This window comes from Alligator mississippiensis, chromosome 9, assembly GCF_030867095.1.
Source record: "Alligator mississippiensis isolate rAllMis1 chromosome 9, rAllMis1, whole genome shotgun sequence".
Taxonomy (NCBI): Eukaryota; Metazoa; Chordata; order Crocodylia; family Alligatoridae; genus Alligator; species Alligator mississippiensis.
In genome coordinates, this window is record NC_081832.1 from 1,056,259 (window position 1) to 1,071,531 (window position 15,273).

Sequence of the window (15,273 nt, forward strand, 5' to 3'; positions counted from 1 at the left end):
AAACATGTCCAGCCTCCTCCGGAGAGCCAGTGGCCTACGCATGCTGAGCTCCTGCCCTGACAGCTCCCGGTACGCCAGGCTTCCCCAAATCTTCACCAGCTCAGCACCTCTCCAGACCACGCTGCCCACATGCACCAACGTTAGCCAGAACAGGGTGCCTAAAGCCAACACCAAAGGATAGCCTGTACTTCCTAGCTGGCATGGCACCCTGATGTCAGAAGAAAGGTAGCAAGCTAACAAGAAGGATCACGGCAGATGGAAGACCCCGGGTATCCACTCTATGGTTGCACAGAAGTAACTAAATGGCTAAAATGCAAAAGAGTTTTGCATTTTAAAATAGCTCTTGGACATGCCGGCTGACGGGGCGCCGGAGGTTACGGCCGACAAGCTGACGTGCAGTCGGGTGCCGTGGACAAACACCTCGTTTAAGACGAGGACACAAGAAGAGATGGACAGGGCAAACGCAAGCTCAGTCCCTTGGCGAGGGTGCACCGTTTGGCACCGAGGCGGGGAAGGCAATCCAAGCTGAAGGTAGCTGCGCACCGAGCGGAGGGATGCCGGGGTCAGACCCGGCCGTGTGCCAAGGCAAGGGCCACCGCATTGCCAAGGTGAAGCCAAGCTGCACAAATGAGCGAGCTTCTCAGGGAAGTGGACGCCCTGCACTACCCACGGGGACCTCTGTCCACCCCCTTTCCAGCTGGCTTTGTCGTTTGGCCTTTTGGTGCAAGCACGTTGATTTGGGGTGGGAGGGCGTTCCACTCCAACCCGCCCCCTCGCCCCAGCTCGCAGCCTCCTGGCACCCAGCAAGGTTACTGGCGGTTCCCTCATCCTTCACACGAAGCAGAAGGGGCGAGGGGGGACACCGAGCTTGCCTTGCTTCTAGCTTGGGCAGCAGCAAGCTGCATCGCACGGGGGCTTCTGGGCGCAAGAAGCACGCTTTTGCCTTCAACGCTTTGTTGGCCGAAAGGATCTTTCCTCTGCTGCCTTCCTCCAAATAACTCTAGGCGAGCGGGATTGATCTGTGTGTTTATGACAGCATCTGCTCAGCTTTGCTCCCTTCTCCTGCTACAGCCTTGTCGCCAACCTTGCTCTGACAGATGCCAAGCGATGCGCGCCAGGGTCTCCGTGCACGCTCTGCCGCTGTCAGACACGGCTTGTGTTGTCTTTGCTATGTCAGGATAAACACGGAGTCCCCCAAAGATAAGAAACACCAGGCAATAAACTGACAGCACTCGTTAAACTCTGCCCTGGAACAAGCTGGGAAGCCAGAAGTGGCAAAACTCAGGGCCCTGGTTTATGGAAATGCCCGAGCGCAGGGTATGCCAGGGGCTCTCGGCCTCGTCAGGCGCGAGGCAGGAGCAAGGGGTCACTTGCACCCATACCCGTGGCCACGGGCAGAACATGTGTCTCCAGCAAGAAGTTTGTATAACAAATGACTGTCAGACTGGTGCGGCAACCCCATGGGGACGGCAGGAAGGAGAAGTGGCGCGGCTGTGCCCCTCGCATATGGGCAGGGTGGCAGGAGCCCGGCCGCGGCTCTCCAGCTCCCAGGAAGTGCCGCCCAAGACGGAAACACCTGGGCAGCTGCTACGGACAGCCTCACGGTCCCGGTGGCCCCCTGCAAATCACTTTGCAACTCAACACGGCACCATTAAGCAGCGGAGAGCGGCTTCCTTCCTCCCCGGCACAGGCTTCACTTGGCTTGGCAACGCAGACGCTGGCTGGGAGGAGAACAGCTGTCTGCAAAGCAGTCGATGCCACGTGCTAGCTTCGCACAGACCATCGAAGGTGGTGTTAGCTGGCAAAGACACCGGGCACTACCAGCCTGGGATGCATCCCAACACCCCTGCCCTGAGCCAGCTACGTCCCTGCCATGCAACACAGGCACCTGATGTGGCAGAAATGCCACCGTGGGTGCCCCTCTCCAGAGATCTGTCTCCACCAGCCTGGGAGGCTGGTGTTGAATCCCTCAGGGCGGGGATCTCCCACCTGGTCTACATGACAAAAGCCTGGCGCCTGGGAGGCGATGCTCTGGTCACCTGGGCAGGGGGGAAAGACCCGGCCCTGCGCGGGCCCAGGTAGCCAGGGATGCGGGGGAGATTGGTCGGTTTGTAGCCAGTATTGGCAGCTTCGACTGGACCGGGCTGCTGAGGTCAGAGAGGTTATTTAAGGGCTCGGTCCAAGAAGAAGGGGGGCAGCCATTAGCCATGCGGTCATCCAGGTGAATCTGAGCCTGGCTCTCTCCTCATCACCGCATGCTCCAAGAGCGCCCTGCCTCCAGAGGAAACTCCAACCACCTCTGGACGATGAGAGTGAGTAAGCTACTAAACATCCGATTAGATATTTAGCTTCAGTAACTCAGATGTGTTTAAACGGCTACCTCAGCCACCCTGGTTTGCTCTATGGATTCCTCTGATATTTCTATGATACTGCTCTACCTTTTACCCTGTTTCCGCCCTACCCCCTGTCATCAATACAGTTCTCCTTGTGACCGGTGTGGGAGACTTATTGAGGGGTGGGTCTACATTATGCCGAGGAGGCCCCTTAGGTCTGTGGACTAAGGGAGACTTTCCTAATAAGCCCCTGACTTGAGGAAGTGCCCAAGTGCTGGTATTGGGTCTAGCACCCATTGGACGATCAGGCCTGCGTTCTCCAAGGTGCGCAGAGCCAGAAGTGAGTCCAGAGCCTTGGATGGTGGCAGCGGGACCCCAGGCTAGCGGGGGTGCTCCAGGGAAGGGGTCGGCCGGACGGGAGGCACCCCAGGGAGGCGCTCGGAGCCTGGACGGTGGTCGGGCGTGGGGAGGTGGGCGGCTCCATGCAGGAGCGCCCCGACTGGCCCGCCACACCTGATTCATCTATAAAGACAAGGCATCTATGCAAGATATTCATCCCTTAAATCCAAATCAGCAGAACTTCGAGTTGTGCCCTCATCTAATGCGGCCAGTCTAACTTCTCAGAAGGGCGTTTGCTCACAAAGAGCTCTTGGTTCAATAGTTTCATTTCTTCTTATCATTTCTTCTTCCCCACCTGCTCCGTGGCTCTTGTGCATCCACGTAAAGCCGTTGCTCCTGTGTCCTTGGCTGGCCCGAACGTACCCAAAGCCTGCTGTAGGATGAGACCAACACAGCGGTGAGAGCAAAGGGCCTCATTTCCGACATACTGCTGTCCTATTTGCACTTGATGTCCCCCAGAGTAAATCATTGGGAAGCAACATGAAAAGTGCACGGCCCATCCAAAGGTAACGTCCGAGCGGGCCCTGCTACCCGGGATACTTGCTCTCTCCTGGAAGGAAGCCTCGAGCCTCCGGCACACTCCTGGCAAGCATCAGGCTGCTGGTCAGTGCAGTCGTGACCGTAGTGTGCAAGCCTCAGAAGTGCATCCAGCCAGCCAGGCTTTCCTCTGCATGGCTCGGTAGTGGCCGAATCCGGATGAACCGTGCTGCCCCGAAGAGACGGAGAGTCACGGCGCGTTGGACTGAGGCGCTTTGTGCCCGGGCTTTGTGCCCATCAGCACTTGCCCCCATCCGGCATCGGGGAGATGTGCTCAGGATCTTGCTAAAGCCCCGCGGTTTGCACGGGGGAGCCTGGCAGGGTTTGACTCGCTGGCCCAGGTGCAGGGAAAGAGTCACAGGAGGGACCTTGCTGATGTAATGGCCTTTTACACGGATGGTACAGAATTACCGTCGATGCGGAGCGGTGTCGAGCCTTCTTCGAATCGCAGGGCTTTTTATCTGCGGCTGGTCCTATCACCAGCACGTCCTCAAAGCACTCAATTAGTGCAGTATCTCTTGGCCTTTAATCAAGCTGTCCACATCGGGTTTATCGAAGAACTTACCTTTTGTCAATAAAAGGCAAAATAGATTGACTAAGCGTCATGACATTCAGAACAGCCGGTCCGTCTTTGAGTAGCGCAGACAACATGTAATCTTTCGGGATTGCTAATTTAATTAGGCTAATCACTGATACTGCAGCTTTTCTCAATGCTGCCGTAAGTGCCACTCGTTTCCCAGCTCCTCCGGTGGTTGTTCACGCTGCTGCTGGTCGGGAGCGGAGGTCTGGGCTCGCATTAGCTTTTCCTGGAGTCTTGCACATTAAAATAGGCCAATGCACATTAAAGCACATTAATGCACATTAAAGCACATGTGTAAGCGTGCCCTGAGGTACTAAATTTAATGCACATTAGCAAAAGCGCATTAATGAACATGTAGGTGCACCCTTTTGAGAGCCAAATGATGCCAGCAGCGTGACAAGCACAGACTTTCCTGGCTGCTCTTTCACGGGAGCTGCAGGACATATTTTGCTAGCCTGATGCAGGCCAAGCAGTTGCCGCGTGCACTGGGATCTGGGTCTGCAGAAATCGTTCCCTTCTCGCGTTTGTCGACAAATTGCTCGGCAGCAGGAAAACAGCCTTGTTATTCTCCCCCTTCGCTCCCATCCAGAAGTAAGATATAATTGGGCACAATTTGCTGCTCTCGGCTGCGTTGCCTCAAGAAGCGCTGTGGGCGCCGCGTGGCTGGAATACAAGCAGTCGAGGCTCAGGGCTGCGGGAGCCGGGGGGGGCAGATGGACGCTGGCTGCCGAAACGCCGCAGGTGCTCCGAATCCTCATGCTAGAGGACCAGCCCGGGGGCGGAGGGCTGCGGGCAGCAATAGGGGCTCAAACTACTACCGCCCGCGTGGTGAGAAAGCTCCCTTCACTCCTCTGCGTTTCTTCTCCTCTCACCACGCTGGGGCTTTGCAGCTGCCGGCTGTGGAAGAGCACCGGCTCCCCGTGGCTGAAGTGGTGGGAGCTTGGGGGTGGGTGATGGAGGGAGACGTGGGAGCGGGGCCAGCGAACGTGTGACCACCTGCCATTTGTCCCGGAGGGAGAGCTGTGGGTCCAAGGGGCAGAGAGATGACTGCAGTAGGGGGGTCTCTGAGCCGCCCTGCTGCGCGCCCCGTGCAAAGACCCCCTTCTTGCAACAAGGCTGGCAGCTGAAGAGCAGCCCCTGCGCTGTCAGCACCCGGCTCGCTGGGGAAGAGGGAGGCAAATAAGAAAAGTAAATGAACCAGAAGACTCAAGAACAAGGGCAGCATAAATCTGCATAAAACAACTCGGGGAAACGCTCATTCTTCAGCTCCGATTTCATTTTTGCAGCTACTTGAAATGGCAAGAGGCCTGCCGCCTCCAGGGCCGGGCAGGATTTAGATTCCAGTCCAGGCCGGGATCTCGTCGTGGTGCACGCTTCTCCGATGGGCTTTTCTATTCAATATTCTTTGGGCATCAGAATAACTTCTGGAGCAGAAAGGAGAAATGAATAGCAAAACCCTGGCAAATGCTAAAATCCTTTGCCTGTTTGGAAGAGAAAATGACTTCAGAGGCAGATGAAGAAGGATCTTTTATTGGAAAGAGAAACACAAGAGATGCGAAACACCCAACCCGCGATGCGATGCAATGCAATGCAATGCTCACCCAAAGCCACATGGAGATTATTTGCTGGGGTAACACTGATTCTGATCATTTCCAGGTGTAAATGCTTGCCCACATGCTTGCTACCTGTGCATTTGGATTATGCTTTTTTGGTTTTGAACTCAAATCGCCGGAAACAGCACGACGTCTTTGGTGTGCGGCCAAGCACTGGAAATGCTGGCGGCAAGGAAAAGAGGTCTAGTGCAGGTTCCTTCGGTCTCGCTCTTCTCCCCCTCCATCACGTGGGACGCTTCCAAGGGGTGCAAGTTTCTTCCACCAGCAGGATTTCCCGGAGCGGTCAGACGCCAGGAGAAGCCCTGTCCAAAAGAAAAGCTTTATTTGCCCTGGCGCCAGGGCCTGATACATCGGCCTCAGCCCATGCAACGCTGCTGCTGAAGTCCGGGAGGGTTTTGCACGAAGGAGCATGTCAGGTGCTGGCCCGTATCCTTTAACAAGATCTCCTGATGCAAGTGGGTTTTACAGCAACCGACTCAAAGAGCGTTACAATCAGGAGGGCGCAAGGATGTGACAAGCTAGAGGAGTGCCGAGCGCGCGCACAGCAAGGGGTATTGGGCACTGGGCACTAAGACACATGCTCCGGAGAGGCTGCTCGTCCTCAGAAGTGCTTGAGAGCAGGTCAGACAGACACGCAGATGAGACCACTTAGACAGGGATGTCCCTGCCTTGAGCAGGGGGTTGCACTAGGCGACCTCCCAAAGTCGCCTCCAGGATTTTGTGCTTCATAAACAAGAGCCCAGACTCCTACTTCAACGGCATCGGCATCCGCACAAGCAACGTCTGCCGAGCAGCCGAGCCCGAGGGCACTCCTGGAGCTCGCCGCGCTGAAACGGAAAGCGAAAGAAATGCCCGTTTTCATCCCGCTCTAGCTCCCCGTTGCTCTCTGTCTGCGTCTCACCCCAGCAAGCCCCTTTCTCAAGCCATGGGGATCAGCCGTGCAATTTCTGGGTGGGAAACAGTGGCATTAATGACTCCGCCACCCCCAGGCCTGAGCACCAGAGTGGCCCTCTCTGCGCTGGACCAAGGCCTTTGCCTTCTGTCCTGAGCTTGCCAGGCGCTCACATTAAACACATCTGCAGAGAGCTTAAGGTCAGACGGGACCTGTCCTCACACTGCAGAAGTCAGCAGACTTCGCCCTGCCACTCCGGCACCCAGCCTGGGGTCTCAGTGAAAAATACCCCTTGGAAGAGTTTATTTGCTGCTAGTGTGTACGGGCTGTGCTTGGCAAGCTCTGTTCATCTTTCCACGGGAGGAAAAGCAACGTTTATGGAGAGTTCAGCTGATCAGCAAGCACTCTGAAAAGGTTCGGAGAAACAGGTCGATGATCATTGCTGCAGACGGTGTCGATGCTCCTTGCATTAGCCCCGCACGAGGCCACGGACGTCGCAGTGTTACGTTCCCGCATGCGATCGTGCGAGCGTCGTGCACGACGCAGAAGCCCTTTGCTAGCAGCCAGGATCCCATGCGCAGGGCATGGGCCAGCTTCTAACCCGGCAGCAACGTAGCGCTTCACCTAGGCTCGTCTGCAGGTAGCACGGCATGCACGTGCTTACCCGCCCGGGGGCTCGGGGCAGCCCGCCTGGCGCTCTAACTCTACCAAGCGGACGTGGCAAGGGGGCTCTGCATTTGGGGCCTCCAAACCATTCCCTAGCCACCTGGTCCAGCCATCCTTACCCTGGGTTGCCTGCTGGGGTCTGCCGGGAAGGAGGTCACGGGCTGAGCGCTGCAGGGTTGACACCTGAGGCTGGGAGAGATTCAAGCGAATGGGCATTAGGAGAACTTCCCCTCCCACGTTTTGCCGTCTCTGGCTCTCCGACCCCCAGCTGCAGGCCTTTCTCATCAGCTCAGATGCTGGTTGCTGTAATGCTTTGCTTTAGGTCATTTCAAGCGCCGGCGAAGTTAACAGCCTTTGACCTTGCAGGGAAAGATAACTCGGCGCCTGCCAGACAACCACCGTACATCTCTGGAAAGGCTGAGACTGCAGGCATGCCCTCCTTCTTCTGTACAATGTCCTAGATGGGTCTTAAAGATCCCGGTGCACATTGCAAATACGAATCAGGCCTCACGGCATCTTGCAAGGTAGGGAAGCACTACAGCGACTCCCTTTCTCTGGATAAGGAAAGCGAGCCCTAGCGATGTGCAGGATCTTCTCTCCACCCACCTACGAGAGCAGTGGGAGAGCCCCCAGGAGTCCTGGCTCATAACCCCCCAAGGGGGGCTTCCCCTGAGATAACAACCAGACAAAAGTAACCAAGACCCAAGCACCCTCTTCTCTAGGCTCCCGGGGTCTCCGAGGAGAGAGCCGCGCCGGACGCAAGCTTACCCTGCAGGAGCCAGTTGATGAAGGTGCTCGGGAAAGGTGCATCCTACAGAAAGAGCCCGGAGCCGTGCATTAAAACCTGGCGGGCGCCAGGGACCACCCAGCTGTCGGGGAGGCGCGCAGGCAGGACAGCGAGCGAGCGCGAGGCGGGCGGTGTTTGAAGGCCCTGTGGTTTGTGGCTGGGTCCCGAGGCCACTAAGCGGGGGGGGCAGGCCTCTCATTTTTGAGGGAACGACTCGCACATCTCTGCCAGGGGAGCCACACGAAAGCCCACCTCCCGACACCCCGTCCCGCAGGCCAGGGAGATGGGCTAGGAGGGGCAGGGGGCCGGGACAAAACATCCCCAAGCCCAGCAGTCGCGGGGCGGGAAGCACAGCCTCAGAGATGACGGGTGAGGACAAGCCGGTACCTGCAAGTCCACTTCAAAGAACTGCCCCGTGGACACGGGCAAGGCGGAGAGGGCAGAGTGGATTTTGCTCAGCAGCCCAAAGGAGATGGTGCCTGCGCGGGGGAAGGAAGCCCGTTAGGAGGAGAGATGCAACGCACCAAACACCGCCCGGTTTGCACCTCGGAGACCGCGCACATCCCCGTGCCCTGCCGCTTCTGGGGCGCCGGAGCCCGCGATTAGCTCCGGAGAGGAACAGAGCAGGCGGGCCGAGACCCCAAGCGTCAGCAGAGGAAACAAGACCCGCGCCCGCACTTACTGTCAAGGAAGTGCAGCTTCATGTTGATGAGGTTGACCCAAATATTGACCACGGGACACAGCTGCAACAAGCAGAAAAGCCTCGGTCAGCGACCCACAGTCGGATGGACAAGTTTCCCTAGCTCGACCGGTCACCTCCGGTTCAGGGCCTTGGAAGCAAGCTGGACGCAGCTTTCTCCATGGAGCAAAGCCATACAAATTGCTTAGCCCCCTTTGCCGAATGGCACAGACTCTATTTAACAGAATAAAAGATTTTTCTAACAAGTGGCTTGTTACTAAGTGATCCTGTCACTTCTGTTTACCGTGCCTTCTCCGGACTAACAGGCATTTCAGAAAGCAATTGCTTACAAATTATCCTGTAACGTTGCATGATGGAATTTGAATTACCTTTAAGAAATAAATCCTGGCTCCCAGAAAGATCAAGGAAGTATGCACAATTCAATTATGGGTTTTTGTCTGTGACTATATATACGTCTATACGGATCAGTCCGTTTTCTTAAAAACCTGCCAGGCACCGTTGAAAACAATAGCAGCTCCGGCCAAGTTGCCTCTTCCCGCCCGGCCCGCAGCCTTACCAGCGTCGGCAAGAGGGTGCGAAGCGTGCTGTTCAGCAAACCACTCGCCAGACTGCCGAGCAGACTAGGAAGGAAGAAACAAAGAAGTTCAAGGTAATGTCAACGCGCGTCTCAAAACAGGAGCCCCGGCGTCCCGAGCACCTCGCCGGTCTGGATCGGGGAAGAGCCCAGCATCCTGACGTGTGCTGGGTGCGAAAGGCACTGAACATCCGCCGTTCCCAGGGGCTCGGGCAGGACCGGCGGGCGTCCAGCGCCTTTGAAAAACCCTCCCATTAGCACGTCTTCCCACGTGCAGATTTGAGGCAGGAGCACTTCTCCCTTGCAGACGTGCAGAGAGCCAGCCTTAGGGCTGCGTGTTATTTTAAACACGGCTCTTTGTGCAATAGAGGTACGTGGCTCCTGCACTCGTCTATGGAGAAAGCTGCTCTTCTAGCGGCCCCTTCTGCTCGCTGTGCAATGATCCCGCCGTGCAGGCCGCCGAGATTTCCTCTGAATGACGCCGAGGTCTGGGAATCAGTGCACGGCCGCTCTGGGGTGGTCGTGGGGGCGAATCCTGCATCCGGGCTGAAACGAGGACTGGAGAGGCGGCCGCCGTGCAGGTCACCAAGCGAGTCCCGCTCGGGGCATCCAAGCAGGACTCGGGGTCGGACCCTTCCTTGCAAAGTGCTAGGGATGAAAAGCTCTCAGAAATGCAGAATCACTTATGCACAAGAAGCGAAGCCCCCGAGTGCAGCGATCTGGGGTGCAGGATGGCCCGAGAGCACGACTCTTCCCGGCACTCACCTCTTGCGCAGGTTGACTTTAATGCCACCGAAAAGGCCCTGGCAATCCTTAACAACCAGCTTGAGGTCCCCGGGCGTCTCCTGCGTGACGCCGATGTGCGACGTGAAGTTCGCTTCCAGCGAGGCTCCGCTCAGGAGCGAGAAGAGGCTGGAAGAGAGGCCCAGACAGGTCATGCATTTGGGGAGGGGGCCGAGCTAACCTGGGAAAGCAGCCTGCGCCCTCCACTCCTGTGCCGAGGCCACGCTGTCGCTGGGTTTCACGCGGCAGCAAAACCGCCACTGGCCTGGCCCCAGCAGCTTGGATGAACGGGTCACCAACAAGGGCCGCACCGAGGGGCTGTTGCGTTTGGCACAATGCCCGTGTCTGCTTTTCCGTGGCATCTGCAGCTGCTTTACAGCCTGGCAGCTGCTCGACGGGCAGCTCAGGATGGAAACCCTGATGCTACTAAAGCCAATGCAATTTTGCCTGTCACTTCAGGAGCTGGGACGTCTCCCTCGAGACCCCGCACGTGCCAGCGGAAACGCACACGTGCACGAGGCAACAGGAGCTCTCGTGCTGGGCACCGAGGCTGGCGCCTCACACTGGTGCTTTCGATCCTTCTTTTTCAAGCTGACGAGCTTGGAGAGCCTCCTTTTAACTTGATGAAAGCTGGACACTGAGTGGTTCAATGGGACGGGAAATGTTGGGATATGCCATTAGCTACCAAGCTGTCTTTTAACGTTAGTTATCGTATTATTATAGGGCTGGCTCATGCCATGGCACTCCGGTTTCTGGGCACATGCCTGGCAGCAGCCGTGCTTGCTAACCCCGCTGTCGCCTCCTCACCCGGGCAGGTTCAGGGTTAGCCTGGACTGCAGGTTCAGCAGTAACTCGGTTCCTCGGAGGACTTTCCACGACACGCGGATCTTCTCCAGGTTCACCATATTTAACCTGCAGGGCAGACACAAAAACAGAAGGACGGGAGTGGGTTGGCCCTGGCATATTTCCCAATCTTGCTAGTCTTGCCCTTAAGTCAGCCTGGTCTTCTGCTCACCCCGCAGCCGCGTGCTCCCCGGCACAGTCATACGGAGATGCCCACGGGGGCATTCACGCGCGTGATGTCTCTCCAGGAGGAGCGAACAAAGGGGCTGAGGCAGCGATGGGCCACCGGGCTTGTGAAAATCCACGGCTGGGGGCCCCTGGGCCAGTACAGGTGCTTCTCATATGCTTAAGGCTGGGATTTTCGACAGGGCTTCAGGGAGTTCATCAAAGTCTTTTGGACCCGGCTCCTTTGAAAATCCCAGACTCAAGGAACTAGTGCCCGTGGTCTTTGCTCCTATGCCGGGCACGTGAAGGCATAGAGTTCAAAGGCAGAAGGGGAGGCAAAGGGACCTGCTGTCAGCATCACCCGGCCAGATGCAGAGCAAGCTGCCGGCTGCATCGGAGGGCCTGCCGCGCCTGCCCGCAGCGGGGAGGAACGTACGTCCACAGCCATCCCACGTAACGCCCTTCACTACTGCGCTGCCGCCTCTACACCCTGTTAAATCCAAGTGGTGACACCGGCGCAAGCCAGAAACCGGCAGCGGTGAATCGGACCCACCGACTGCATGCCCTTTAGCAAGAGGCAGGGGTAATGGGCCAACTCCAGCTGCTGCCCTTTGCTGTGTGGAGCCATTTAGATCTACATAAAGCCCCCACGTTCATGGTGGAGTCAGTGGAGCTGTGGCAATTCGTGACACCCGAGGCTTTGGCCCCTCGTTGGTAACAGCACTAATAATGCCACTGAACGTCTTTGCATGTTCACTCACCATGTAAAGCCTGGCATTGGCCCCTGACGGCCTCCTTCGCCCAGAAGACCTTGTGCTCCCAGCAGATCACCCAGGCCAAGCAGACTTCCATTGCCGAGAAGACCTTTGCCAAGAAGACCGTCGCCGCCAAGAAGACCTTCGCCGCCAAGAAGACCTTCGCCACCAAGAAGACCTTCGCCGCCAGGAAGACCTTCGCCGCCAGGAAGACCTTCACTGCCAAGAAGACCTTTGCTGCCAGGAAGACCTTCGCCGCCAAGAAGACCTTTGCCTCCTAGAAGACCTTCGCCGCCAGGAAGACCTTTGCCTCCTAGAAGACCTTCGCCACCAAGAAGACCTTTGCCGCCAGGAAGACCTTCACTGCCAAGAAGACCTTTGCCGCCAGGAAGACCTTCACCGCCAAGAAGACCTTTGCCTCCTAGAAGACCTTCGCCACCAAGAAGACCTTCGCCACCAAGAAGACCTTTGCCGCCAGGAAGACCTTCACTGCCAAGAAGACCTTTGCCGCCAGGAAGACCTTCACTGCCAAGAAGACCTTTGCCGCCAGGAAGACCTTCACTGCCAAGAAGACCTTTGCCACCAGGAAGACCTTCACTGCCAAGAAGACCTTTGCCTCCTAGAAGACGTGTGTCAAGCAGACCACCTTTGCCAGATTGACTTCCAGCATCAAGTAGGCTTCCACTACGTGGTTGGCTTCCACTACTCTGGGAACCTCCGTTAGCAAGAAGACCTGTACCAAGCAGCCCACCTTCTCCAAGCTGACCCGTACCGAGCACACTGCCTCCACCACCTTCATTGCTGAGAATACCTGTACCCGCCAGACCCCCTTTGCCAAGAAGACCCGTGCCGAGCACACCACCTCCACCACCTTCATTGCTGAGAATACCTGTACTCGCCAGACCTCCTTCGCCAGGAAGACCCGTGCCGAGCACACCACCTCCACCGCCTTCGTTGCTGGGAATACCTGTACTCGCCAGACCTCCTTCGCCAAGAAGACCCGTGCCGAGTACACCACCTCCACCGCCTTCGTTGCTGGGAATACCTGTACTCGCCAGACCTCCTTCGCCAAGAAGACCCGTGCCGAGCACACCACCTCCACCGCCTTCGTTGCTGGGAATACCTGTACCCGCCAGACCTTCTTTGCCAAGAAGACCCGTGCCGAGCACACCTCCTGCAGCAAATAAACTTTCATTACTCACTTGACTCTCAGTGCAGGGAAGAACTTCATGGCTGAGACCGCTTCATTTAGGCACAGAAAGACCAGAGCCGTGCACACCTTCCTGGCCACGGGAGGCCATGCTAGACGTGTTTTCATGGTCTAGAAGACACATGCTAGGCACATTGTCATGACTCACGAGACCCAAAGCAGACATGGCTTCATGGCCAAGGAGGTCTATGCTACGTGCACATGCCAGGCCTGTGTCCATGAGCGGAAAGGTCTGTGCAAGACCCATTTTTGTGGCTTAGCAAATCAGCAAAAGATGCATTTGAGTAGCCAGGAAGTCTTGTGCTGGGCATGCCTTGATGGCCAGGAAGATCTCTGCTCCGAGAGTCTTCAGAAAAGCCCCATGCTAGAGGCATTTCGGTGCCATTGCCTAGAGGGCCCTCCCCTAGTAATGCACCTTTGGCAAGCAGACCTCCTGAGCGGGGGAGACCACACGCTCCTTGGCCTAGCCCACCTCCATGGTTGGGCAGGGATCCTGCAGCCTTTGAAGTCAACGGCAGCTTTGCCACTCGTTTTACGGGAGCCCGGCAGGGTCCAAGTCCTCTAGGCTTCCCATTAATCTATTCTGGGTGAACGTGCCCTTGGCAAGGGGCTCTTGTGTGCCATGCCCGAGGAGCTGATTTCCTATTTTCCCGGGTACCGAACGGCAGGAGAGGAAAGCTTGCAGCGGCTTGCTAATGGAGCCGGGGCAGCGACAGGTGAAGAGCGGAGGTATGAAGAGGGACTCTGAGAATCGAGAGCAAGGTGATATTTGCCTCGCTAAAAATGCAAGCTGGTATGCTGCGACGTGCTCCGGGAAGGTCAGAGAAACACACGGGAAGAGGCCAGCTCACCATTGCCAGCCTTGTCGTTCCCCAAACCAAGGAGCCCTCCCAGGCCGAAGAAGCCTCGAGCCGGGGTCAGCAAAGCACAGCAGAGGACGATGCACCAGGCCGCCGACATCCTCAGTCCCGATGCCTGCTGAGAAAACCGTATCAGCGCAGGTGCAATCCCAGCTCAGGAGGATGCAGGCACTGGTCCTGCTCCCCGGGGTCCCAGCATCTGCGCAGAAGTGGCCAGGGAACAAGGAGTGGGGAAGGAGCCCCCCGGATGGGATAGTGAGGCATTCAAACAACGCCCGTCTCTGCATTGCTGCACCCCCACAAATCATGCGCAAGATCTCATTCATTTTTCCCTCCGCAAAGAGCTTGCTTTTCATGGGGGGAGGGGGGATTTCACTCCACTCAGACAACAAAAACAGTCCATTTTATATGTATATATTTTCACTTAATTTAGTTCTAATCAAAACCAAGCCCCCTTTCAATTCCCATAACGTAGCACCACGTTATACTTTTGGATTGCGAGCGCCGTTCCAGAATCTCTCTTTATGCAAATAAATCTGCTTGCCTTGAAATTAAAAAAAAAAGCAATCAAAGAAACATTTCTCCAGGTCTTCAGCTTAATGGAAACAGATGCTTCCCAAATCTAAATGACAGGCCAAATTGAACCCACCCTTGTCCCTTTAATGAAAGGCGCTGTGCAATCTGCATATTGCTGAGTTTCAGCACAGAGAAATAACATTATTTAGGTCACACTGAACAACTTCTTTATCTGTTCAAGATACTTTTTTAAATCCCTTTATGACAGTTCTTGGCACAATTAAATTAGACTTTAATTCGCTGGAATGTCTCTTACATTTTCCCTTTGATCAGCACATAATGATTCTCAGCTCCTGTAGCAGTGATTATTGAACAGAGGAGAAAGATAGAGGCTCAAGCAGCTTCGATTGAAAATCGCGTCAAATAAAATCAGTGGGATTTGTTGGAGGGTCTCCGAGAGACGTGCCCGGCATTGGAATGGTTTGCAGAGGACGCGCGCGTACCGTGCCGTGCCGTCGGTGGAGAGCTGTGCATCTCTCCCAGGCACCATCTCGAGAGGTTTTGTTCATTTTTAGGGCTTAAAGAACTAGATGGGCCAGAGCCTCAGCAGATGCAAATCTGCGTACGGCTTTCCAGACGCCAGCTAACGGCCAGGCCCAACATGTCCAAGCAGCGGGTCAAAGAAATCCTCTCGCGGGGTTACCTGCTGCAGCCGTGGCCAGCGGAGGAGCCGGCCCCGGCACTACCGAACCGTTCGGGTTGTGCCTCCCCTGCCCAGAGCAGCGATCAGCGACCCCAGCTGCACGCGCTCACTGAGGCATCATCACAAATTTAGCACCGCCACGAGCGAGCGCTGTGGATTTGGCATGCCAGATCTTCTCTCCCCGCTTTAAAAATTAATTTTCATAAATGATTAAGGAGGTTGCTACAGCAATCAAAGGAAACATCATTAGACTCCCTCGCTCGGCTACAGCTGGGCTCCACTTTGCAGTCGATCCTTTCATGGGGGAGTGCTGCAGAGATGGGAGCTTTCTGGCTCTTACCTGCCTCCTTTGAAGTT

General features: G+C 56.3%; 1 protein-coding gene and 1 long non-coding RNA gene across 4 annotated transcripts in view; one reads left to right on the plus strand and one right to left on the minus strand.

The window, feature by feature from the left end:
- The window catches only part of LOC102569209 (bactericidal permeability-increasing protein), an 80,792-nt gene that overhangs the window by 23,164 nt on the left and 42,355 nt on the right, over positions 1 to 15,273 (plus strand). The window lies entirely within an intron of this gene.
- On the minus strand, positions 5,369 to 9,566 carry LOC109286357 (uncharacterized). The gene is made up of 6 exons (XR_009454905.1): positions 9,064 to 9,566; positions 8,490 to 8,550; positions 8,195 to 8,286; positions 7,789 to 7,831; positions 7,140 to 7,209; positions 5,369 to 5,764 (listed from the first exon to the last, which is right to left on the minus strand). It is a non-coding gene; the product is annotated as an uncharacterized LOC109286357 (long non-coding RNA).